Below are 24434 nucleotides of genomic sequence, written 5' to 3'. Positions count from 1 at the left end.
AAGGAAATGAAATCAGTATCTGGAAGAGAGATCTGCACCCCTGCGTTGCAATGATTGCAAACTTATTCACAATAGCCAAGATATGGAAACAACCTAAATGTCCACTGATGGATTAAAAAATGCACCATATGTATACAATGGAATATTATACAGCCATAAAAAAGTAGAGAATCCTGCCACTGGTGACAACAGAACAGATATTTTAATCTAACTACACTACACCAGAGTTACCTCTCTAATCACCTCTAAATCACCTTTACGTTCTGTTCTAGAAGCAACAAGATATTCTTTGGGAAGGATGAAAGAATCTCCTGTGTTACGTACTTTGCCTTCATGCTTTTCACAGCCATGCAGCATGATCAGTGGACAAGTGTTAGAAGCTTCCGAACCATGCTCTTGTTTCTATGGCTGAGTACTAAGTAAATCTGGATAAAACTCGTAATTCTGTTTTACTGAAGTCTATCTTCCTCCCCATAGTTCCATAATGTCCTAGGTGTGTGAGGTACTTTAAGGCATCTAAGAAAGAAAAGGCACCCACTTCTTCCAAATAAATCATAAATAGTCACTCAACCTGTGTTGTACAGAAAGCAGAGCCCGAGGCAGAGGTTATGTGCTATGAACGCACGAGGGGCGTGCCAGCCTTGGGGCAGGAGTGCCGGCAAAAAGGAGAGGGGCATGGAAGGAAGGAAACTGATGAACACACATGAAGGAGCTGGCCAGTGTTTGATATCAAGCATGACAAATTGCCCAAATTTGCCAGACTCTTTTCTGGGAGACCATACTAATGGATGCTTCTCAGATCCGTCCACCTGGGGAGGGATTTATCCACTAGTTTCCATCTTTTGTTGGTCAAAGGTGTGCCCTGCAGGATGCTAATTCCTCTTTGCTTCTGGGTAGCATGTGTGTACCTGTCCAGAAAATCTTGCACATTTCAGAGTGAACAAGAGAGCCCTAGGGTGGGACAGCAGAGGCCTAAGGTCAGGCACTGTTTTTTTGTGCCAAAGCAAATTCCCTGGTGTCATTAGGGAGTTTAGTGCTACAGCAGCTGAAAAAAACAGCCCAATGTCCCTGAACCAGGTAGACCTGGCCTTTAGAGAAGGTCTGAAATGGCACAAAGATGTGTAACTGATACAAATTCTTTAGTCCAGCTCTCTTACACTGCCCTCCAAAGGCCATGCTGATTAAATTTCACAGTGGGTACAGGGCAAGTATCTTGATGATAGTGTTTAAGCTCCTGGATCAAGCCATACCTGAACTCTATGTGCAGACTGTTTCTTATGGAAGTCAACCAATATCTCTCTTCTGTTTCACCTAGTTGAATTGGGTTTACAGTCACTTGCAACAAAGGGTTTTAACAGTTCCACATTAGATTGATGTTTCTCAAAAGCACATTTTGGTCCAAAATGATATAAAGAATCATTTACAGAAAGCTAGGGCAGCTCAGAAAATGTTTTATGTGTGACAACTCATGACAATCTCCACCATCCCACCTCTCATCAAACTGGACATTTTTAATGAACAATTGACATTTTTAAAAAACTCTTGGAACCTGCAGACACTATTAATAATCAGATATCATTTTCACATCTTCATTCGCACTAAATTTAATTCACTGCAGAGACAAGAGGGAAGGGTACACTACATCTTTCTCAGATGTCCTTCAGGATGTTCTCATAGTGGTGCTAAAGAAGAGGAAGCTATCACGTCTATGAACCTTTTGTGCTGTAAAGTTAAACCAGTTTCTTCAATGAACCATCCCGGCCTGACTGCTACCCAGTCGCGCTTCATTATTTTCATAGGCAAGCGTCAAACCTCAAGCCCTTTCCCTGTGCTTTCAAAATCTGAAATTAGTCAAACACAAAGATAACTTGAGCGCTTTAAAAGTTGACCAAAAAAGGTGCAAAAATGAAGAAAAAAATAAAACCTCACTTTTTTTTTTTTTTTTTTTTCCTTGCGAGTCTCTGCACATTTGGAGTTTGGGCACAAAGAAGATTCATAGAACAATGACTGTTTTAATGGGCCTTTCAAAATGTACAGGGAAGCCAACTAATCTTAGAGGCAATGGTGAATACTTGAGCAGCTACTTAATAAAGATGCAGGAGTGTGTGGTGTGAATGCAATACTCCCATTGGCCAATCAATGCTCAGAGAAGCTATTAACCCACAGAGCAAAAGGCACCTTGCCAGATAGCTATCCTGTAAAAGGAGAGAATTCCGAGAGTCACAAAAACGGGAATGTCATTGACCCGTTCAAGTAAAAAGACATTCGATGTTGTTTGGTAGCCAGGGCTAGGGATGGAAGAACTGGGTTACAGGTAACCACTGGGCACCTGCCCAACTTAAGAGCTCACACACATACAAGTACCTGTTAAGGACCTTGTGTTAGTTTCCTGTTGCTGCTGTTAACACATGACCACAAGCCTGGTGACTCAGAACAATGCAAATGGATTCTCTTTCACTTCTGCAGGTCAGAAGTATAAAAGCAAGGTGTCCACAGGGCATGTTCCTTCTGGAAGCTTCAGGGGAGAGTCTGTCCCCTTGCCTTTCCAAATATCCAGAGGTTGGGACTTCCCTGGTGGTCCAGTGGTTTAGAACCTGCCTTCCAATACAGGGGACGTGGGTTCAATCCCTGGTTGGGGAACTAAGATCCCACATGCCGCGGGGCAACTAAGCCCGTGCGCCACAACTACTGAGCCCACGCGCTCTGGAACCCGTGAGCCACAACTAGAGGAAAAAAAAAAGCCCTCGTGCCACAACTAGAGAGAAGCCCGCATGCTGCAACAAAAGATCCCACGTGCCACAACTAAGACCCAACACAGCCAAAAATAAATAAATAAATTTAAAAAACATATCCATATCCATACATATCCAGAGGCTGCCAGCATTCCATGGCTTGTGGCCCCTTCCAACATCACTCCAATCTGTTGCTTCCCTCCAGCCTCCTCTGAAAAATCCTCACGTGCGTGTCCTACTGTAGCCAATTCTCTGTTTCTCTCCTTTATCTAAGGACTTTTGTAATCACATCCATATGGATGACGAAGGCAACCTGCTCATGTAACACCCTTAACCACATCTGCAAAGCCCCTTTTGCCATGTAACTTAACATTCCCAGGTTCCAGAATTAAGGATGTGGACATCTTGGGGGGCATTATTTATCCCACACAGTCTTGAAAGCGGATGATTGAAATCAAAGCACAAACTCTCATTCTAGAAAGGACTGTCCCATTGGAGCAAGCCCTGGGTTTGGCTGTGTCACTTATTCAAGCTTCTTGCTAATGCTTGATTTTTTTCCAGAGTCTGGTTTCTCAGGTCCCTGTATTATAAATATCTGGATCCTCTTCTGGGTGTTGGTATAGGGCACATCCCACTACAGAGCTCGGGGCTGGGGTGAGGGCTCACGGCACTGTCCCACTCTCTTTCTCTGTCTCTTAACATTTATTCAGTAAATGTTGAGCAAAGACCTTTTGGGAGATGTTTAAAGGAAAGAGACTCATACAGGAGACTGAAGTGTCCATGGTAATTTACCTCCTCATCAAACTTGCCTCCAAAGCATAGACATTCTTCTTATTTTTCAGATTGGGAACCAAAGCACTTCTGTTGCATTAGGCACTGTTCTAGGACTTTTATGTATTATTTAATCACATCTACCCTCCTCCCCAAGCTGAGTGGGTGGGTATCACTGCCTCATTTAACAAATGAGGAAACTGAGGTTTAGGGAGATTAAATGAAATACCCAACACCAAGAGCAAATAGGTGGCAGATACAGAATTCACTCTCAGCCTTGTCTAATTTCCGGGCTCTGCCTTTTAAGCACCATATTCTATTGTCCCAAATGATGATGTCTCTGGGAGGGAACAGAATATTTTAGGCAGGTGCATTGTTTTTTGTTGTTGTTTGTTTGTTTAATTTTTATTTTATACTGGAGTATAGTAGATTAACAATGCTGTGTTAGTTTCGGGTGTACAGCAAAGTGATTCAGTTATACATATACTTGTACCAATTCTTCTTCAAATTCTTTTCCCATTTAGGTTATTACAGAATATTGAGCAGCGTTCCCTGTGCTATAGAGGAGGTCCTTGTTGGTTGTATATTTTAAACATAGCAGTGTGTATATGTCAATCCCAAACTCCCAGTCTATCCCTCCCCCCGACCCTTCCCCTCTGGTAACCGTAAGTTCGCAGGTGCGTTGTTAAAGACCTTCACAGCACCAAAAGGCCTGGAGAGCTATCAACTCTTTTTTCTCTTTTCTTTTCTTTTTTCTTTTCTTTTCTTATCTTCTATCTACAGCATTTATCTTAAGGACATACACTGTAGCTACTGTGAATCCTAGCAGATTCCCAGGCTCCAAAGACTTTGCTTATGAAGAGTCAGAACAGGGCTTATCCATATTCATAAGGCTTGTCTGCCACACTTCCTACGGCTGGGCTGGTGCCTCCAAAGGGCTCTGCCTCAGTTAGCCAGCGGCGTACCACACGGAGCATTTATTCTCAGCATCCCCGATCCGTGCATCAGCTGGTGATGCTCTGCTTCAGGCTGTGGGTCAGCTGGGCTCAGAAGGTCCACAGAACTTGGCTCCAGGCTCCACATGGGGTTCAGGTCTGCTCCACACGTCTCTCATTCTTCTGGGGCCGCCTGACTACGCGGCGTGTTTTTCTCATAACGATGCCAGAAGTACAAGAGGGCAGACCCGGCCACGTAAGCACATCTGCAGCACCTGCTCTGCTCACATCCACCAACATCACCTTGGCCAAAGCAAGTCGCGTGGCTAAGTTCAAAGTTAATGGGAAAGGAAGTGAACTCCATCCACCAGCAGGCAGGGACACAGCTATAAAATACGGGACGGAGAGATGGGGTCCCAGTGTAATCTACCACAGCCTGTTCATATCTGGTTTGTTTTCCCTCACTGATGGTGATCCCCTCACTTCTACATCTGCTTTGATGGAGGAAGAACCAAAAAGTAAAACCCAATGTATTCTACTCCACTTACAAGTTCTTACTCTTAATTCCATCCCCATATATTGAATCCACCCCCAAGCTCCAAGCATCAATGTTTCCACCTGATTCTTCATCTGCACTGTCTCACTGCAGCCCACCTCCAACATCACTGGATGCTCAGAGCCTCGAAGCAGTGCCCTTGACTCAATACATCCCCTCTGGTTTTCACACACTGGCCGGGGTGATCCTTTAAAGTGTAAACTCCCTACCTTTCAACTCTGCACTTACAATAAAATTCAAATTCCAGATCATGCCCTAAAAGACCCCATCTTCTCCAAGGCCCTGCCAACCTCTCTCATGTCATCTTATAACAGTCCCCAACTCTGACCTCGTGTCCCAAGCATACCTGGGTCTTTTTTTGGTTTTTTTCAGCTCATGAGTAAGTTATTTATTTAAGCCATCTCCTGCCATAAGCAAAGGGATGGAAGATCAGTATAATGGTCATCAAGTATAATGGTCGTCACTGGACACAAGAAGGTGAGCTTAAGGTCCCCTTTAGCAAAGGGACGGAAGATCAGTATAATGGTCATCAAGTTTAATGGTCATCACTAGATACAAGAAGGTGAGCTTAAGGTCCCCTTTAGCAAAGGGACGGAAGATCAGTATAATGGTCATCAAGTATAAGGGATGGAAAATCAGTATAATGGTCATCAAGTATAAGGGATGGAAAATCAGTGTAATGGTCATCAAGTATAATGGTCATCAAGTATAATGGTCATCACTGGACACAAGAAGGTGAGCTTAAGGTCCCCTTAAGCAAAGGGGCGGAAGATCAGTATAATGGTCATCAAGTATAAGGGATGGAAGATCAGTATAATGGTCATCAAGTATAATGGTCATCACTGGATACAAGAAGGTGAGCTTAAGGTCCCCTTTAGCAAAGAGACGGAAGATCAGTATAATGGTCATCAAGTATAAGGGATGGAAAATCAGTATAATGGTCATCAAGTATAATGGTCATCACCGGACACAAGAAGGTGAGCTTAAGGTCCCCTAACTTTTCTGGTCCATGTGTGCAGAGTAATGGCCCAAACTAGTGCTGTGGTCCCCACTGTAGTGGTCCAGGTTCTCTTTATTCATCTTCACAGCCAGTTGGAAGCAGATTCACATGAGGGTTCTGGACAAGGGTATGGTTACCATCTTCCCAGGGAAAGGGCTTGGACCTGATGCGGAGATGGGGGTAGTCGACCGACTCCCGTCTGCCCTCCTCTCCGGGGCGCGACTTCAGGAAGACGTCCAGCATGCTCACTCCCACCCTGGGGAGCGCCACGAGGCAGGTGAGGGCCTTCCACACGCGAGCTGAGCCCTGCTCGCTGTGGGCACCACTCGACATAGGCCGACTCAGCTGCAGCCGGGCACGACCTAGCGGCCCAGAAACCCGGGATCCAGCTGCTGCCACCATTTTCAACCGGGGTCACTGCCTACCTGGGTCTTCTCATTTGTTGTGAGAACTTGCTGTTCTCTTTGTCTGGTGCCCTGGGACCCCAGATCGTCACACTGCTAGCCCTTCTTGATATCCAGGTCTCTTAAAGGCTAACTATGCTTATAAAGAAGCCCGCACCTTCCACACCCACACTACGTGGACCCACCATGATCTAAACTGTTCTAAACTGTTCGTATTTTGGTATCACTTGGGCAGTGCCAGTTTCTTCCTTAGAAAGGAATTTAACTGACAGCAGAGACCTTATCAGCCCGATTCAGCATTGTACCCCAAATAGGAAGCACAGTGCGAGCTTATATTAACAGCTCTCTAAATATTGCACTGAATTCAAAAATGATCAAAGGCATCTGAACAAGAAACTCACACGTGCTCCAGAAAGTTGGAGAAAGCATGGCTTCATAGAGATTACCAGAAACTAAAGCAATATTGCTCTAAGTCCGAGCTGCTCGTCAACGTCAGCTGACGCCTACGCGCATCGCTGGTATTTGGGAAGTGGAAGCTCGATTTGAGTTTCACAGAGTCCAAGTGTCACTGTCTTCCTGAGGCTTGGCCAAGGGCCCCCAAAGAGTAGGACATTGAGTTCTGTGTTAGTTACAAAGTCAAGGTAAAGGGATTGGGCAGGAATGCATGTCTGAGGACAGAGAGTTATGCGATGTATTGCAAAGCTGATGAAAGACAGCATGATAGGAGTGTGAGCTTTGGAGCTACACCGTCTGAGTTAGAATTTGGTCAGTTTCTTAACCTCTCTTAACCTCAGTCTCACCATCATTAAAAGGAGGACAATAATAGCGCCCACCCCCTAGGTTATCATGAAGATTAAATGGGTTAGTTCATGCAAAGCCCTTGTGAGCACTGCTTGCTACATAGTGAGCAATCCATCTGGCTTGGCTATTATTAGTAGAAATAAATATTAATTTGGATCAAATTGTAGATACAAGCAGAGAGAGAGAGGGGAAAAAATAATAATTAGAGCTGTTAAATAACACTTGTTATAATTTTCTGTGGTGCCTTCTCAAAATAAGGTCTTCTGTAAATGCCACTTCAAATCTCAGAATTCAGCAACTCACCCACCAGCCAGCTGTCAGGGAATGGGTTTAACTCGTGGAAGTGGTTCTGTTCAGCCATTTCTTTTTCTCTGACAATGTTATCTCAGGGTTACCCAGTAGAAAAGTTACACTGCTTATTATAACCACAGTACAAACAAGGCCTGGGATTTATATAACACCTTGGATACCAAAAGCTAAAAAGCACATCTAAGTGATGCAGTCCGGCCTCTTTTCACAACATCCACGCAAAATCAAGAGTTTGATAATACTGTCCCCTGAGCAGATAAAGAGATTAAAAAGAAATCAAAGAACTTCTCCAGGGAGACCCAGTAGAGAAGTTCCGTAGCTGGAAAGAGGTCTGAAAACCAATGTCAGCATACCAAGCCTTCCGTAATTTACCCGCCTTTACATTTTCAATTTGTTTACTTATGTTTCATCTCTTTCCAAAGAAGGAATTGGAAATATATTTAATAGGTCAAGTAAGAGATGCCAAACTGCATTCCATGGAACAATTACAGATGATGGTCATTGTGACTTGGGAAAAATCCACTGGCAAATAGGATTCCACGGTGAAGAAAATCTGAATTCCCCTCGTGCAGAAAAGGATCGTTATTCACAGTTCTGGGTGGTCCTACCGTGGAGAATCCTGCTAACTTTGGTTAGCCCAGCATTTCACATCCCTGGCAAAGCACTTTTTAAAATACAAAATCAATACTACTCAGAGCACCAGTGTCCCATGGATCATTTGTTTGGGGCATGCTGACTTGAGGAAATCATGGTGCAGAGAACAATGAGGGTGATAATGAGAAATCCAGGGTCAGGGCAGTGCCTGTCAGTCCAGACCACCACCACCATCTTTGCGTCCAGTTGCTACAGGCGGGATGCAAACGTGGCCATCAGCATCCTACAGGCCAAGGAAAAGGTAGGAATATGAGCAGTCCTAAGGGTCAGCTTACGAACAACAGGTAAATCTGGAAACAGATAGTTTTGGGGGATTTGTTGAGCCTTTAACCCAGGCTTCTTCTTCAAATATTTCAAGATTTGAAATAAAGAAGCAACACAGGACAGCGGGCAAAGACTACCCTGGATGTTTTTCCCTAAGCAAATTTAGCAGTTCCAAATGCAACGCGTGACATTCATAGAGGTACTATTTAAACTTGTTTTAAAATTAGTGCTACTAGTTTGAAAATGGTAGTGTATATTAATGCAGAAAGATTTTAGAGTTTCTAGAAGTAGAGAGAAACTCAAAAACACCATGGAAAGGATATAATTTTTATAAATGACAGCAACTATAATGCACCTATCGTGCACCTAACAGAGTGGGCATTCAGCAAATGACTCCCTTGTTATTATTATTACTGCTATTTTTAAAAAAACCAAAAACCAAAAACACCAGTGGAAATACCACAGCTTAAGCTCCAATGTTGTGCTTAGTTGGTAACTCAAGCCTAGAGATTCTTTTCGGCAGTGAACATCTGATTTATATGAAGGTCATAACCTTAACTCTTCTTCCTATTTCCCAAGCATCCCCAAATTTACATATCGAAAACTAAACTTTTTTTGATTGCTCCTTGAAATCATGCCATCCCCTTCTTCACCTCTCCGGTTCGTAGCAAACACCTCCTTATTTCCATTTATTTGAAATCAGACACAGACTTATCAGGATCCTCTTCTTTCTCTCGATGCCCACATGACCATCCACCAGCAAGGCTCAACAGCTCTTTCTCGTTATTATACAGTTAGTCCCCTACATACGAACGAGTTCCGTTCCGAGATCGCGTTCTTAAGTCCTATTTGTCCATAAGTCCAACAAAGTCAGCTTAGGTGCCCAACTAACACAATCGGCTACACAGTACTGTACTGTAATAGGTTTATAATACATTTCACACAAATGATACATCAAAAACAAGCAAACAAAAAATAAATAAAACATTTTTAATCTTACAGTACAGTACCTTGGAAAGGACAGTAGTACCAGCTACATCACTGCTGCTTTTATGCTTGCTTCCGGACACCCTGGGCTTGAAATAAAGGTACTGTACTACTGTACTCTGTACAGTACCGTACAGTAAAGTACACAAAAGCACAACCACTTGCAGAGGATGAAAGCACATGACAATGTACGCCAGACACGTGAACTAACTTACCTGATTGGACACGCGCACGCACATTCGCATCTTTGAAAGTTCGCAACTTGAAGGTTCGCGTGTAGGGGACTCACTGTAACCTCAGGTATCTTGACTCCGCCCCCTTCTCGCTGCCCCTCCCTCTTCCATCGTTTCCCTGCGGGATGCAGTAAAGTAGTCCGCAAATTCTCCTGCTGCCTGCCTCGCTGCTCTCCTCCAATACAATCTCCACTCACAATGTATTTAAAATCCATAAAATATATATTTTAAAATTTTCTAATTGACACCCCCCCCCCCAAATTCTAACCGTTGCACTTGGAATAAAATCCAGATTCCCGCTTCAAGCTCATCTTGAGACACTTTTCTCTGACTCTTTGCCTTCTGGCCACCCTGGCCACTTTGAGCTGTTTTCTGCCTTAGAACCCACCTGTAGGAGGTTCCTTCTGTCTGCAGCGCCCACATCTCCTGCACTGTGTAGGACTGACATGTCTTTATCCCGCAAGCCTCAGTTTAAACACCACCTCCTTAAGGCTGACCTTCTCTGATTTTCCAAACTAACTGTCCCCCTTCTCCAATCCTTAATTCTCCATCACTATATTCTGTTTGATATTTTATAGCATGTTGTCTGATACGTGCAATGTTCACTTATTTATTTATTTACCTGTTCATTATCTGTTTCCTACATCTTTACCACTAACATCATGGGAGTGGGATTTATGTCTGCTTTATTTACCAAACCTTACACTTTACCTAATACATTCAAGACATGTGCACACACAGAGACATACATACATATTTGTAGAATATATGCATGATTGAACGAATGAGGAAAACTCCACAAAGGATTCTTTATGAAAAAGGAATATAATTTGATTTCATGGTACAGTATGTAAATAATTTGTAAAACATCCGTGAAAGGATGATTCACTAATTAATTCCCTTCCATTTTCTCTCTGTCACAAAACCCACTTTGGCCAACATATCAAAATACAAGCACGGCTTGCTGACTATCATTTCCCTTGAAAATAATCAATGACCCCTTGCCTGTTTAGAAATCATAAATTGATTGCAGCTGCAAAATAAAATAATTCTCCAGAAAGAGCAGAATACCTCTTAGTTAATTCTGAAATGAATAATAAAACACGATAAACAGCCCATGCCACTTAGATGGATTTATTAACTAGAGTTTAGGAAAAGAAAGGGCCGTCATAATTCAGCCATTCCTTCTGGGCCATTCCCAGCTACACGTGCGCAGAGAATATTCGATGGAATGAGAATGTCCTACGTAAGTGGTCTCTACCTGCCAGGACGGGGTCAATAGCAGACTCTAGGTGGATATTGATTAATTCTCCATTTTAGATGTTAATCTAAATGACATTCTTAGAGGTATTATAAGGGACGTAGGTAGTTGCTGGAAAGGAAGTAGGTAACTGTAGCTTTTGGTGAAAGTTTGTAAGGAAAAGTAAGTCAGGGTAAGTAGCTTATGTAAGAGGAGAGCCACAGAGTTAGTCTTTAGGATACGCGGGATGCTCTTCTGAGCCTCAGTTTACTCATTCATTGGAGGGCGGTCGACCCTTCCTCTCTTTATGTCACCTGTGTAACCTCCTGAACAAACACACTCAGAAGCCAGCTATGTAGTATGGCTGTCAAGAGCAAAATCCATCATCATTATCTTCTCTAAAGAGTGAACTCCAGGGCTTCCCTGGTGGCGCAGTGGTTAAGAATCCGCCTGCCAATGCAGGAGGCACAGGTTCGGGCCCTGGTCTGGGAAGATCCCACATGCCGCGGAGCAACTAAGCCCGTGCGCCACAACTACTGAGCCCGAGTGCCACAACTACTGAAGCCTGCGCGCCTAGGGCCCGTGCTCCGCAACAAGAGAAGCCACCGCAATGAGAAGCCCACGCACCGCAACGAAGACCCAACGCAGCCAAAAATAAAAAATAAATTAAAAAAAAAAAAAAAGGAGTGAGCTCCACCTGGGTCCCTACGTTCCCTCTGGTTCTCTGTGAAAGTTGAGTCTTAACGTTCTTTTTGTGGTTGCTGGTGACATGCTGCTGTTGTTAAACACAGAGGTTTAACAGGTGTTGTTAAACTGTCCAGTCACCTATTTAATTACTAGTTCAGCAATTACTTTACCACAATTAGGCACCAAATTATCTCAGTAGGTTTTGTTCCAAGATTTGTCTTTACAGCCCTCTGGGGTTTGTCTCCTTAATATAATTTTGGCTCTATCTCTCTCCACACATGAACGTGGGTGGCGTCCTTAGGGATGAAAGTAGGACTGGGATTGGGGTGTCACGTGGTTAGAGGTGCTCTGTAGGTGATTATCCAACCTGCAGTCTGGTTTCAGAAGGACTCCCCGCCTGACCGTCTAGAGCAGAGCTGGGCTTCGTGCAGGACCCGCGAAATCTGACCTCCATTGTCCCTATTCGCTAACTGGCCCCCGCACATTCGGAGGACTAGGCGTCTTACAGACTGAACCATTAAGATGTGCTCAGTGAAGCTCTTATTGGAAAAAGAAACACAGGGCACTCCAAGCTCACTGGAGGTTAAGAGGCGGTCCAATCACATAAAAGGGAATCCTGGGGAAAAAAAAAGAAAAGCGAAGCTAGAGCTCAGAAAACTCTAAGAAAGCGGCCTATAAAAGCTAGAACTGAGTCACTCTTTATACCTGGAACGTTCCCACGAGACACCTGGCTGAGTTGGAAGTGGTCAGTGGGAAAAGGTCACCTGTCACCAAGCAGGGTCACAGAAGGAAGCCAGATTTCTAACAGTTTTGAGAAAAGAAAAAGAAGTTCTATGGACAGAAAATCTAGATGAGGTCTGACCAAGGGGGAAAACTGAAATTCTGATTTCACAAAGGCAAATGATTGCTAGAGGAAGAAAAGCCAAGAACATCTGAAGGTCTAAGTTTGGCCAGGGAAGGGACAGCTGGGGGGCTTGTGGTGAGAAGTGGGTCTTTTTTTAAATTTAATTTTTACTGGAGTACGGTTGCTTTACAATGCATTAGTTTCTTGCTGTACAGCAAAGTGAATCAGTCATACGTATACATATATCCACTCTTTTTCCTTTTTGTTTAACTTTGTATTTTCTACTGGAGTGTAGCCGATGAACAATGTTGTGATAGTTTCAGGCGCACAGCAAAGCGACTCAGCCATACATGTACATGTATCCATTCTTCCCCAAACTCCCCTCCCATCCAGGCTGCCACATAACATTGAGCAGAGTTCCCTGTGCTCTACAGTAGGTTGTCATTAGTTGACTATTTTATACGTAGTGGTGCATATATGTCAGTCCCAGTCTCCTTGAGGGAGGATTACAGGAGGGCAGGTGCAGGAGTGTTAATTTAGGAAGGTGGCGACATAGAGGGACCACAGAGAAAGCATCAGTAACCTGGAGCCAGCACCTGCCCTGCTGTTGCCGACCCTTGGGGGAGGAGGGATGCCGTTGGGAGCAGCAGTGATGTTTGGCAGAGGGACCCGCCCCGCGCCCCCCGGAAGGCGCAGAGAGACAGCCAGCAGGGAAGAAGCTCCACCTCCCTCCACTCCTGCCCTCTGGGCTCCCGCTGGGGCTTCCAGAGGCTTCTCTCTGGCCAAATCTGGCTGCAATCCAGAGGCTCTTGAAGTCCTTTAAGGCAGAATAGGCAAGAGCATGGCAAAGCAGACGGGTCTGCCCAAGCAAAAAGAAGATTCCAGGCACAAACATCCAGGAAAAGGAAGGCTTTTGGAAAATGATATCAGCAACCAAAACACCTCATTTCCATTTCTGCTTCGATTCCATTGTCAGAAAGTCATCAGAGCAGAAGTGAGAGTGGTTAAGAAGGAATTAGACCCACATCGGGTGAATCATTTGCAAGCCATCACCGAGCCTTTTTAAGCGAGAGCAAGCCTCCAGAATTGGGTGTATCACTCCGAGGGACAGACAGACAGACTTCGTAGTGTTTTTACTGAACCTGTGAGGAACCACATACAGACAGAGAGGCCCCAGAATAATTTCCAATGAACAAAAATGGACAGGACAGAAAGTCGGTTATGAAAACTGCAGATCAGTAAGCCTGAAATCAACATAGACACCGGTGCTGAAAAGGTTGCTAAAAATATCATGAGTACTTTTAACAAAGAGCTACCAATCCCTAGAAGATGCTATGGCTTCATAAGGACATGTCATGCCTGAATAACCTCCGTTATTAATTGGTTGGGTCTTATATGCACCATCGTTTAATCATCCAACAAGTATCTTGAGCCCCTACTATATGTGCCAGTTAATGTTCTAGGTGTGTGGATACTGCATCCATCAAGGTGGACAAGCTCCCTGTGTTCAAGAAGTCTAAAGTCTAGTGGGGAAAAATAATTGCAAGGAAACGTAAAAATAAGGAGGATAAGTTCCGATAATTAAAGGTAAATCAAAGCAGGTGAGCCATGTGATGGAATAAACGTGTCTTGATGGCGGTGGGTACAACCCTGATTTCTTCACTGATTGAAGAAAACTTATACAGAAGGGCAGGACGAGTGACGAGTCAGCTGTGAGACATGCTTGTGGAAGAGACCTCCAGGCAGGGGAACAGCCAGTGCAAACACCCTGCGGCCAGGGCAAGGTTCAGGAACACCAAAGGATGGGAGTGTGAAGCTTACCAGCAAGGGAGTTGGTTTTAGGAAATGAGGTCAAAGAGGTAGGGAGGGACCAGACAATGAAGGGGTCTTTGAGTCTTAGTAAGAACTTTGAATTTTATTGTAAGTGTGGATGGAATTGGATGCAATGATCTTAGGCAGAAAGGATGGGTAGGTGTCTGGTGTTTCGAAAAGATCTCCCAGCTGCTATTGGGGAAAATGGATCAGGTGGGAATGGGGGTGTGGCAAAAGTAAAGGACAGGAGACCACGTCGTTAGGGCAAGAAATTAAAGTGTCTTGAACTTGGGGAATAGCAGAAGAGATCAAACTCAAGGATATACTTTGGAGACAAAACTAACAGGGTTATTGGTTGGCACGTAGGGTACGAAAAGTCAGTACCATGGACAACTCTTAGGTCATTGGTTTGAGAACAGATTTCAGGCTGAAAACATGAGAAGAAAAGGTTTAGGGAAAATTTTTTATTAATTTTTAGAATATGGTAGACATGCTGTATCTGGGATATTGGTCAGACAGTGATAGAATATCTTGCCATGTTATTGTGGGCAGTGAGAAGTGATACGAATCTGAATGAGGGGGCATCTATGATTTATTCATCTGAGACATTTTTGAACACTTACTGTGTACTACGAACTGTTTTAGATACTAAGAATAAACATGTAAGAAAACACACAAAAATTCCTGCCCCCATGGACTTACAGTTTGAGGAACAAAACAATAAACTGAAGATCAAGTGAAATAGATGGCGTGTCCGCTGATGCCTTGTACCGGAGTATTAGCCTGATATATGATCAGGTTCTGGATTTATTGTGAAGGTAGAACTATCAAGATCAACCAAGAGATTGGATGTGAGGTCTGAGAGTGAAGGATTCCACAGTTTGGGTCTGAGCAACTGGAACGATGGAATTACCATTGACTGAAATGGGGACATTTCCAGAAGGAATACGCTTGCAGGGTGAAGATCAGGGGTTTGGTTTAGGACATGCTAGTGTGAAACGCCTACTGAACAGCCAAGAGTAGTTGTGGCAACTGGAGTTCAGGGGAGAATTCCAGGCTAGAGACACACACTGTGGAATTATCAGTGACTAGATGATATTTAACATCACAAGAAGGGATGCAATCACCGAAGGATTAGATTAGGCAGAAAGGAACTCTTAAGGACTTCCCTGGAGCAGAACAGGTGGGTAGATGAGAAGGAATGAGAAAAGGGGTTCAAGAAAGTAGCCCATGAGTTAGGAAGAAAAAGCTGGCACGTGTGTTCATCTCAGAAGCTTTGGAATTCCACAGAAGGTGCTCTCCTCATCCACGTTCTGTTCAGAATTCCTAATGAATTGAATGAGGACACTGAGAGGGTGCTAATTACAGTTATACATGACATCAAGCTGAGATGTGTTATCAAAATGCTCCATCACAGATTCAGGATCCTAAAATATTTCAAGGAGCTGGAATGACGATGGACTGCATCCAACGAGATTATAGCTTCCTGGCCCCAAACCCTCCCTGAACCAGAACAATCATCGATAAGATACAGCTGAGGACCCTCGTGTGAAAAGAGCAGAGATCTATGTAACTGGGAGTCGACAATGCCACACAGCTTCCCAAGAAGGGTTGTGGCAAACTGGCCGGCGTTCAGGGGAATATGTGGCCCCAAATAAGATATTAAAGCCCAGCTCCATTCTCTGCTTTGTCAGTTCATGCCCTGAATACTATTTTCAGTTCCAGGACTACAAATTAAGTTTGGGATCAAAACTGAGACTCACGGACAATTGAATGCTGAAAAGAAGAGAAACTGTCATCTCCAAGGACACTAACAAACCCAAGGGTATTTAGGGAAGAAAGCCTGGCGTAGTTAGACAGTGATAACAGACGAAAGAACTGAGAGATATTTAAACTGGAGAGAAAGACTGGATTTGCCAAGTCCTCAGGCAGGGAAAACTACACTTTTCAGCTCTCTTGTAAAAGACGATGGTGCTAGAAGAGGCCGGAAAGGTAGGCAAGGGGTAGATCACAGACACTAAGTAGGCTTCACGTGCCATGTTAAGCATTCTGGTGTCTCTTCCCAGAGCAATAAGTCATGTCATTCACATGTTTCAAACAGAAGGTAGTGACATCATCAAAGCTGAATTTCTAAAAGATTACTGTCTGCAAAGTAGAGAGCGGAGTGCAGAGGGATTAAGAGTGGGTGAAACATATGTTATGACCGGAAATGAAGATAATTTGAACTACAACAGTGGCAGTGGATATGGAAGAGAAGGATGGGTTTGAGAATTAGGAGGTAAAATCAAAAGTTCTTGGTACTGGGTTGAATATAAGGATACGGGACAGAGGGGTATCAAAGATGACTTGAGTGGGTAGTGAAATGGCAGAGATGCCATCCACTAGATGTTGAACATTACAAATCTCTCTCTCTCTGTCTTTATGTATACGTCACCTATAGCTAAATTATCTCTATCATTCATATTCATATCCATATTTTACCCATATCTTTGCTTTTACCTATTATGTCTATGGTGTCGGTTTCCCTAAGAGGTAGTGCATTATTCTCTATACCCAGAGAAGATCAATAAGAGCCTGTACAGTTCCCTAGTGGGGAGTGCTGTAGAGGGAATTCCATCATAACATGGAAAATTCATAGGCTGTTGTGAAACATATCACCACTGATCTAACAAAATGTCAAGAATTCTATTCAGTGGATGGGCTCAATGCGGCAGTATTTCATAGATAAGAAAAGGGAGACACGAAGACAGAAACTCGCCAAAGTTACTGTGAGAAGAGGTGACAGCGACATGGGTTTTATTTCTTGGGAGTCTCGTTTATTTTCTCCTGTCATTCAGAAAGCTCCTATTACATCATCCATCTACCACTTAGTCATACCATAGCTCTGCTTTTCCGTCTTCCAGTTTGAAGATAAATGTATACAGGACCATTGCATGAAGTACACCTTTACCATCCATTCATGTGTGGGACTGATGTTTTATGTTTGCTCATCTTTAGGCACATAGATGTGCCTTATGTCCTGCATCTCTTCAGAGGGCAAGTGATGCTTCTGCATATTCTTACTGGCATAGTTCCACACTTGAACCCTGCTGGTTAACAAGTACCAGAGTCTTTCTAGCCGTGTGACTTTCAGTAACTTACTGTCTTTCCATGAGTCTCAGTTTTCCCATCTGAAAAATGGTCATGATGCCTCTCATGTTCTTGTGAAGCTTAAATAAGAAGTTCTATAAAGAGCCTACCTGGTGAGTCAGGCAACAAAACACAATAACTCCCTAGATACTCAATAAATGAGACAGTCTCTTTCTTTTGCAGGATTGAGCCCTTTTCTCAGTAATGGAATTGTATGCTTATTATGACTCCCCAACTTCATTACCACAAAGGGCATTTCTTTAAATTAAGGACAGAATTTTCTAGAAAGACATGGGCCCTGGGTTCCATCACTCTACCTGGATTCATAGACTGGGAGGTTAACTTTGCCACCTGTCTTGTATCTGGGAAATGAGTTCAAACTTTTCCTATTTTTTAAAAAGGTGAATCTGCTATACACAGTAAGAGGTAGGTAATACCTAACCTGCTTATATTCGTTAAAAGAATTAACTGGCTAGTCACACATATTTTCAAAATGGAGAAAGGCAAGATTTATGGATAGAACTCTCAGATCTCCGTTAACATGCTTAGCAAAATCCTTTTCTTAATTATTCCATTGCTTTTCCATATGTTATCTTATTATACTTGCATATAACTACAAATTCATAAGGACTGATAGCCTCCATTTCCATTTTAAAATTGTCAGGCAAACAGATCTGCATGAAACACAGCAAGCAGTTTAAATGCTTCCTGCCCCACAGTTTGTTGCTGACAGGTTTAAGAAAAATAAGTTCTGTTAAAAAAATCACTTTGAACTGTAAGTACTACATCCCTCAGGTAGTAATTCTGAGGAATTCTGCTGCAGGGCAGTCATTCTGCTGTTTTACGGTACAGCTGCCTTTTTAGACAAGGCATAAAAAAGTCCCTTCTTCCTGTTACTGTTAATATTTCTCATGTTTTTACAATTAAAAAAGCTTAAAGAGTAACTTCTTCCATCTTTTCTGATCTAGTCATGATATTCTCTGACACATACGATCATTCTATTAGTAGAAAAATGGACACACATGCACTTGCTATGGCCTTGGGGATGAACACCAAGCTTTGTGAACACATTCCAAACAGAGAAATAAACAGACAAACACAATCTAGCCTTAGATGAATTAATCAACCAAAGGCTCACCACCGGCGAGCCACAGAGAAATTAAACTGATTCTGAAGGAGAGTGCTGATTCTTTAGGAAAATGTGATTAGAATTAGTTTGGACTTGAGTTTCAGATTGTCCGATTACTCTGTTTCACGTTTGTTAAAATCCCTTTCGATGGGAAATTCACAGGTTATAAATAAACACATTTCAAGGCTTTAAACCTTGGCTGACGCTCAGTCTTCAGCTTTTAATATCACCAAGCATTTCAGATCAGCTACGGATGATGAGTTATAGCAGGACAAATATGTTTGCTTCAGTAAGGACCACGGTGCCGTTGGTGATTTTCCGAAGGTGGGAAGTAATCTGTTTCCTACTGTACACAGGTGTGTTTTGCTAATGAAGGATGGGTTCTTTCTTCACATGTCTATTATTTTGATTTTTCGATCACCTTTTCTATAGGAAGTTTTTCACTGTTTTTGTTGGAGGTTTCAAGGTTTGTTTTGTACGTGATATGGAAAGGTAATTAACTCCTTTCACCCAAAACCCTATGCAATCATATTTGTCCTGTATTTTCCTGCCAGGAATCTTCTAGGCAACTTTCATGTAATTTCATGCTTCCGTTCTTCCTTCCCTCCTTACTATCAGAAACCTGGTTTTATTCAAATATCCATCCTTACTTACAGCCTGTGGATTCAGAGAAGGCTGACGCTACCCGTCCTCTTAACCGAGCATATCAATACTATTCCCTTGGCTATGATGAGTTTAGGAAGCCAGCCTTAGACTTGTCAGAGTATCCGGTGACTGTTTAGGGGCAGGTGATGGCCTCATCTGGCATGAGCTGACCAAGAGGAAGGACTTCCGTTTGCTAGTTGGAGGACAGCTGTTCTGCTTTCTCTGGCTGAATCCCTTTGCTCCAGTGGTTTGGTGATAAGCATGAAGGGAGCGTGGAGGAGAGGATCAAGCAACAGCCTAGCAGGACTGAAGGAACTACAGTGAAACAGGGCTGGCACCTGCACTGGCCACCCCAGAGGCTGTCCCTCTCAGCTCCTTAGGGTGTGGCAAGAGAAGTTTGCTCGCTGTGTCTGCGTGTTTGAAGTGGGCCCCCTGTCTCTTGCGTTCTGAAAGTGTCTCAACTGATGACACACTGACAGCTGATAAATTCAATAATAAGAGGCTTAGGCATCCCACAATCTGCTGGCCACAAGCTAAAGGCCCAGGAGAGCTGGCAGTGTAAGTCCAGGCTGAGTCTGACGGTCTGAGAAACAGGGGAGCTGGTGGTACAAATCCCAGTCTGAAAGCAGGACAAGATGAGATGAGATGTCCCATCTCCAGGAGGGAGAAAAGGGACAAATTTCTTCCTTTTCTTAGTTTGTAATGTAATATTAATATAGTATAATATAGCATAATATTAAGAAAAGGAGAATAATAGTAGACAATTATATAATATATATCCCCTCTCATCTGTCTGGCTGTCTCTGTCTAGATATATATATAGATATAGAGATATAAATACATAGATATAGAGATAGATATAGCTATGTCCCTATCTATCTATCTATCTAACTCCTATTGATTCTGTTTCTCTGGAGAACCCTAATACAGGAGGAGAGAAATGAATAGGGGAGAGAGAATAGGAGGGGAGAAAAAGAGGAAATGATAGTCTCCTCCACCAAAGTAAGAGTAGGGAATTGATGTCTTCTGCACTTGCATTCATAACCTCCTCTTTGAAGCAAAAGAGAAATTGCATTTAAGGATAAATCAATCACTTTTGCTTAGGCTAAATTTAAGGGATAATTGAGCCACACAACTGAAAAGACTGGTTTATACAAACGGAAAAGGCAGATTTTTTTTTTTTTTTATTTGCCCACATGGTAAAGCTCTAACTCTGCATTTAACACTCGTCACACGAAGATTAATAAAGAACTTGTGGAATTGTTACTTAAAAAGGAGTTTTCTTTAATTCTACACCAACTCAAATTTCAGCATCTATTGAATTTCCACTTTTCTTAGCATCTGTCAAGAAAAGTTTTTTTGTTGATAACTTCCCAGAGTTAAAGAAGACTGGGAAAATATTTCAGTCCCATATGAGACAACGACTACTTTGTGAAAACACATACTTTAATGTGCTATTTGAAAAAATTTTTCAAAAATTTTAATATTTTTTTCTCATTATGACTGCCACATAATTACCAACATGTTTGTATTTAGATTTTTCATGTTTTGTATGAAATGAGATTTCTCTGTTTTCCCATATGCTTTACTGCCAACACTGGCGAATGCTGAATGGCTTCTTATCTAAGACAAACATCGTCTGAAAGAAAGAAAATAAGGTTCCCTGGAAACTCTCTTATTTGGGGCTGTTTTTCACATGCTGTTCTATTACATGACATCTGCATCTGCATTTTTTTTTATTTTTTATTTTTTAAACATCTTTAGTGGAGTATAATTGCTTTACAATGTTGTGTTAGTTTCTGCTGTATAACAAACTGAATCAGCTATACGTATACATATATCCCCATATCCCCTCCCTCTTGCGTCTCCCTCCCACCCTCCTCATCCCACCCCTCTAGGTGGTCACAAAGCACCGAGCTGATCTTCCTGTGCTATATGCAGCTGCTTCCCACTAGCTATCTATTTTACATTTGGTAGTATATATATGTCAATGCCACTCTCACTTCATCCCAGCTTACCCTTCCCTCTCCCCAGGTCCTCAAGTCCATTCTCTACATCTGCATCTTTATCCCTGTCCTGCCCCTAGGTTCTTCAAAAAGAATAAAATACCTAGGAATAAACCTACCTAAGGAGACAAAAGACCTGTATGCAGAAAACTATAAGACACTGATGAAAGAAATTAAAGATGATACAAACAGATGGAGAGATATACCATGCTCTTGGATTGGAAGAATCACCATTGTGAAAATGACTATACTACCCAAAGCAATCTACAGATTCAGTGCAATCCCTATCAAACCAGCAATGGCATTTTTCACAGAACTAGAACAAAAAAGTTCACAATTTGTATGGCAACACAAAAGACCCCGAATAGCCAAAGCAATCTTGAGAAAGAAAAATGGAGCTGTAGGAATCAGACTCCCTGACTTCAGACTATACTACAAAGCTACAGTAATCAAGATAGTATGGTACTGGCACAAAAACAGAAATACAGATCAATGGAACAGGATAGAAAGCCCAGAGATAAACCCATGCACATATGGTCACCTTATCTTTGATAAAGGAGGAAAGAATATACAATGGAGAAGAGACAGCCTCTTCAATAAGAAACTGGACAGCTACATGTAAAAGAACGAAATTAGAACACTTCCTGACACCATACACAAAAATAAACTGACAATGTATTAAAGACCTAAATGTAAGGCCAGACACTATCAAATTCTTAGAGGAAAACATAGGAAGAACATTCTATGGCATAAATCACAGCAAGATCCTTTTTGACCCACCTCCTAGAGTAATGGAAATAAAAACAAAAATAAACAAATGGGACCTAATGAAACTTAAAAGCTTTTGCACAGCAAAGGAAACCATCAAAAAGACAAAAAGACAACCCTCAGAATGGGAGAAAATATTTGCAAATGAAGCAACTGACAAAGGATTAATCTCCAAAATATACAAGCAGCTTATGCAGCTCAATATCAAAAAAACAAACATCCCAATCCAAAAATGGGCAGAAGACCTAAATAGACATTTCTCCAAAGAAGATATACAGACTGCCAACAAACACATGAAAGGATGCTCAACATCACTAATCATTAGAGAAATGCAAATCAAAACTACAATGAGGTATCACCTCACACCAGTCAGAATGGCCATCATCAAAAAAATCTACAAACAATAAATGCTGGAGAGGGTGTGGAGAAAAGGGAACCCTCTTGCACTGTTGGTGGGAATGTAAATTGATACAGCCACTACAGAGAACAGTATGGAGGTTCCTTAAAAAACTAAAAATAGTACTGCATCTGCATTTTAAAGTCTTGAGTTCTTATTAAAAAGACAACAAATGCTTCATTCATGTCTTGACAATACTTTTGGATAGTGAAGTCACCAGGTGTTGTAGAAGCTATGTAGCCAGATATCTGAATTCTCAGTCTTGTCTAATGGGTTTGCAGGCTTTGCAGAGCAAATCTGCAAAATCTATGAAAGTTCACCTCTACTGGGCAACATAAAGAGGCACAGTGGAATCCATTTGTGCCCCTTCCAGCATCCAGTTCTTTCCTCTCCCATTAACAGCCACAGATATTTCTTTGAGGAACCATTTCTCTCCCCCCTGGGTTTGGAAAAACGAAGATGTGCAATCTGTATAGTCTTCAGCATTTTGCTAACAAGAGGGAATCAGCCTGAAGATGAATCTGGCTCCTGGACGAGAATATGGATGAGAGAATTTCTGGGAAGCAGACTCAACTCCTTTGTGATATCATGTAACTTTTTGGAGTAAAATTGGTCAGAAGCCAGCCTTTGTTTGGACTTTGAGGTTATGCGTGTCTGGAAGACTTGGCTGGTTTCTATGGAAGATCTGATCTACCCATTTCCTCAGTACTACAGCCTCAATTTTATTTAGGTTCAGACTTGCCATATCGCACACCCTTGGAGTTGTTCAATGATGCAGGCTTCTTTTGGAGCCTCTACACTTAGCCCAAAGACTTCGTTTCCCACCATTCCCAGGTAGGACCGTGTGGTTACATTCTGACCAAGGAGATGTAAGCAGAAGTGGAGGGGGAGGGCTTCCCTGGTGGCGCAGTGGTTGAGAATCTGCCTGCCAATGCAGGGGACACGGGTTCGAGCCCTGGTCTGGGAAGATCCCACATACCGTGGAGCAACGAAGCCCATGAGCCACAACTACTGAGCCTGCGCGTCTGGAGCCTGTGCTCCGCAACAAGAGAGGCCACGACAGTGAGAGGCCCACACACCGCGATGAAGAGTGGCCCCCGCTTGCCGCAACTAGAGAAAGCCCTCGCACAGAAACGAAGATCCAACACAGCCATAAATAGAAATTAATTAATTAATTTTTTAAAAAATTCTAAAAAAAAAAAAAAAAAAAGAAGTGGAGGGGGAGGCTTCTTATAGGAAGCAGATTCTGGTATTAGGTGACTTTGTTGGTGCCTTTCCTCCTTCCTCTTTAAGTCTGTAACTCAGACTTGATGGCTGCAGATTCATTAGCCATTTTGGATAATAAGGTGATTTGAGAATGGAGTCCCATGGTAGAGAGACACACTCAGGTGGATCCTGGGCCCCTGGTGACCAGGAAGCCACCATATTTGTCTCAAAGTGTCTACCTCTGGACTTCTTTCCAATGCAAAAGAGGAAAAACTTCCACTGTTGTTAAAGCCATTGTATTTTGGGGTCTCTTTCATGTAGCCAAATGAATCCAATTTTACACAGTGAACCAATCAATTCTGATTTCTGCATAAACCAGTTTGGACTGAATTTGAAAATGTCCTAACAAATTCACTACTGTCATTCTGTGTCCACCTAAAAGGTCAGCTAAAGCTCTCCATACGGAACTTAGCCATTATTACTTACTATTTTTTATTCTTTAAATTGAAGTACGTTGATTTACAATGTTGTGTTAGTTTCAGGTGTACAGCAAAGTGATTCAGTTATACATATATACATATAACTTACTATTCAAAATGTCATAAGTTTACTGAGTCATTTCATACCTACAGGACATTCAAAGTTTATTTTTCATTTATTTCTTGGTAAAATTGTAGAAGAAAAATATTGAAAAAAATAATAAGTACTTCAATATTTTGTGCTAATATCCCAAAGCATAGCTTCTTTCTCATTGCTGTTGCTACTAATAGCAGCAAGAGTGTTTATAGTACAGCCACTAAGTGCCAGATCCTGTGCCAGATATTCTGACTCATTAAATTTTACATCACCCAATAAGGTAAAATACCATTATTATCCCCATTTTCCAGATAAGAAGAATGAGGTGAAGACAGGTAATTTAACTTGA

At 42.4% G+C, this 24434-nt stretch overlaps 1 protein-coding gene and 1 pseudogene across 1 annotated transcript in view; both read right to left on the bottom strand.

The window, feature by feature from the left end:
• TMEM132D (transmembrane protein 132D) overlaps positions 1–24434 on the bottom strand; it is a 683845-nt gene that overhangs the window by 181066 nt on the left and 478345 nt on the right. The gene's annotated exons all lie outside the window — the stretch shown is intronic.
• On the bottom strand, positions 6067–6396 carry LOC137776967 (cytochrome c oxidase subunit 6A1, mitochondrial pseudogene; annotated as a pseudogene).

The sequence above is a fragment of the Eschrichtius robustus genome, chromosome 14 (genome assembly GCF_028021215.1).
Source record: "Eschrichtius robustus isolate mEscRob2 chromosome 14, mEscRob2.pri, whole genome shotgun sequence".
Taxonomy (NCBI): Eukaryota; Metazoa; Chordata; class Mammalia; order Artiodactyla; family Eschrichtiidae; genus Eschrichtius; species Eschrichtius robustus.
The sequence above is the reverse complement of the archived record's forward strand: the minus strand, read 5'-3'. Positions and strand labels throughout refer to the sequence as shown.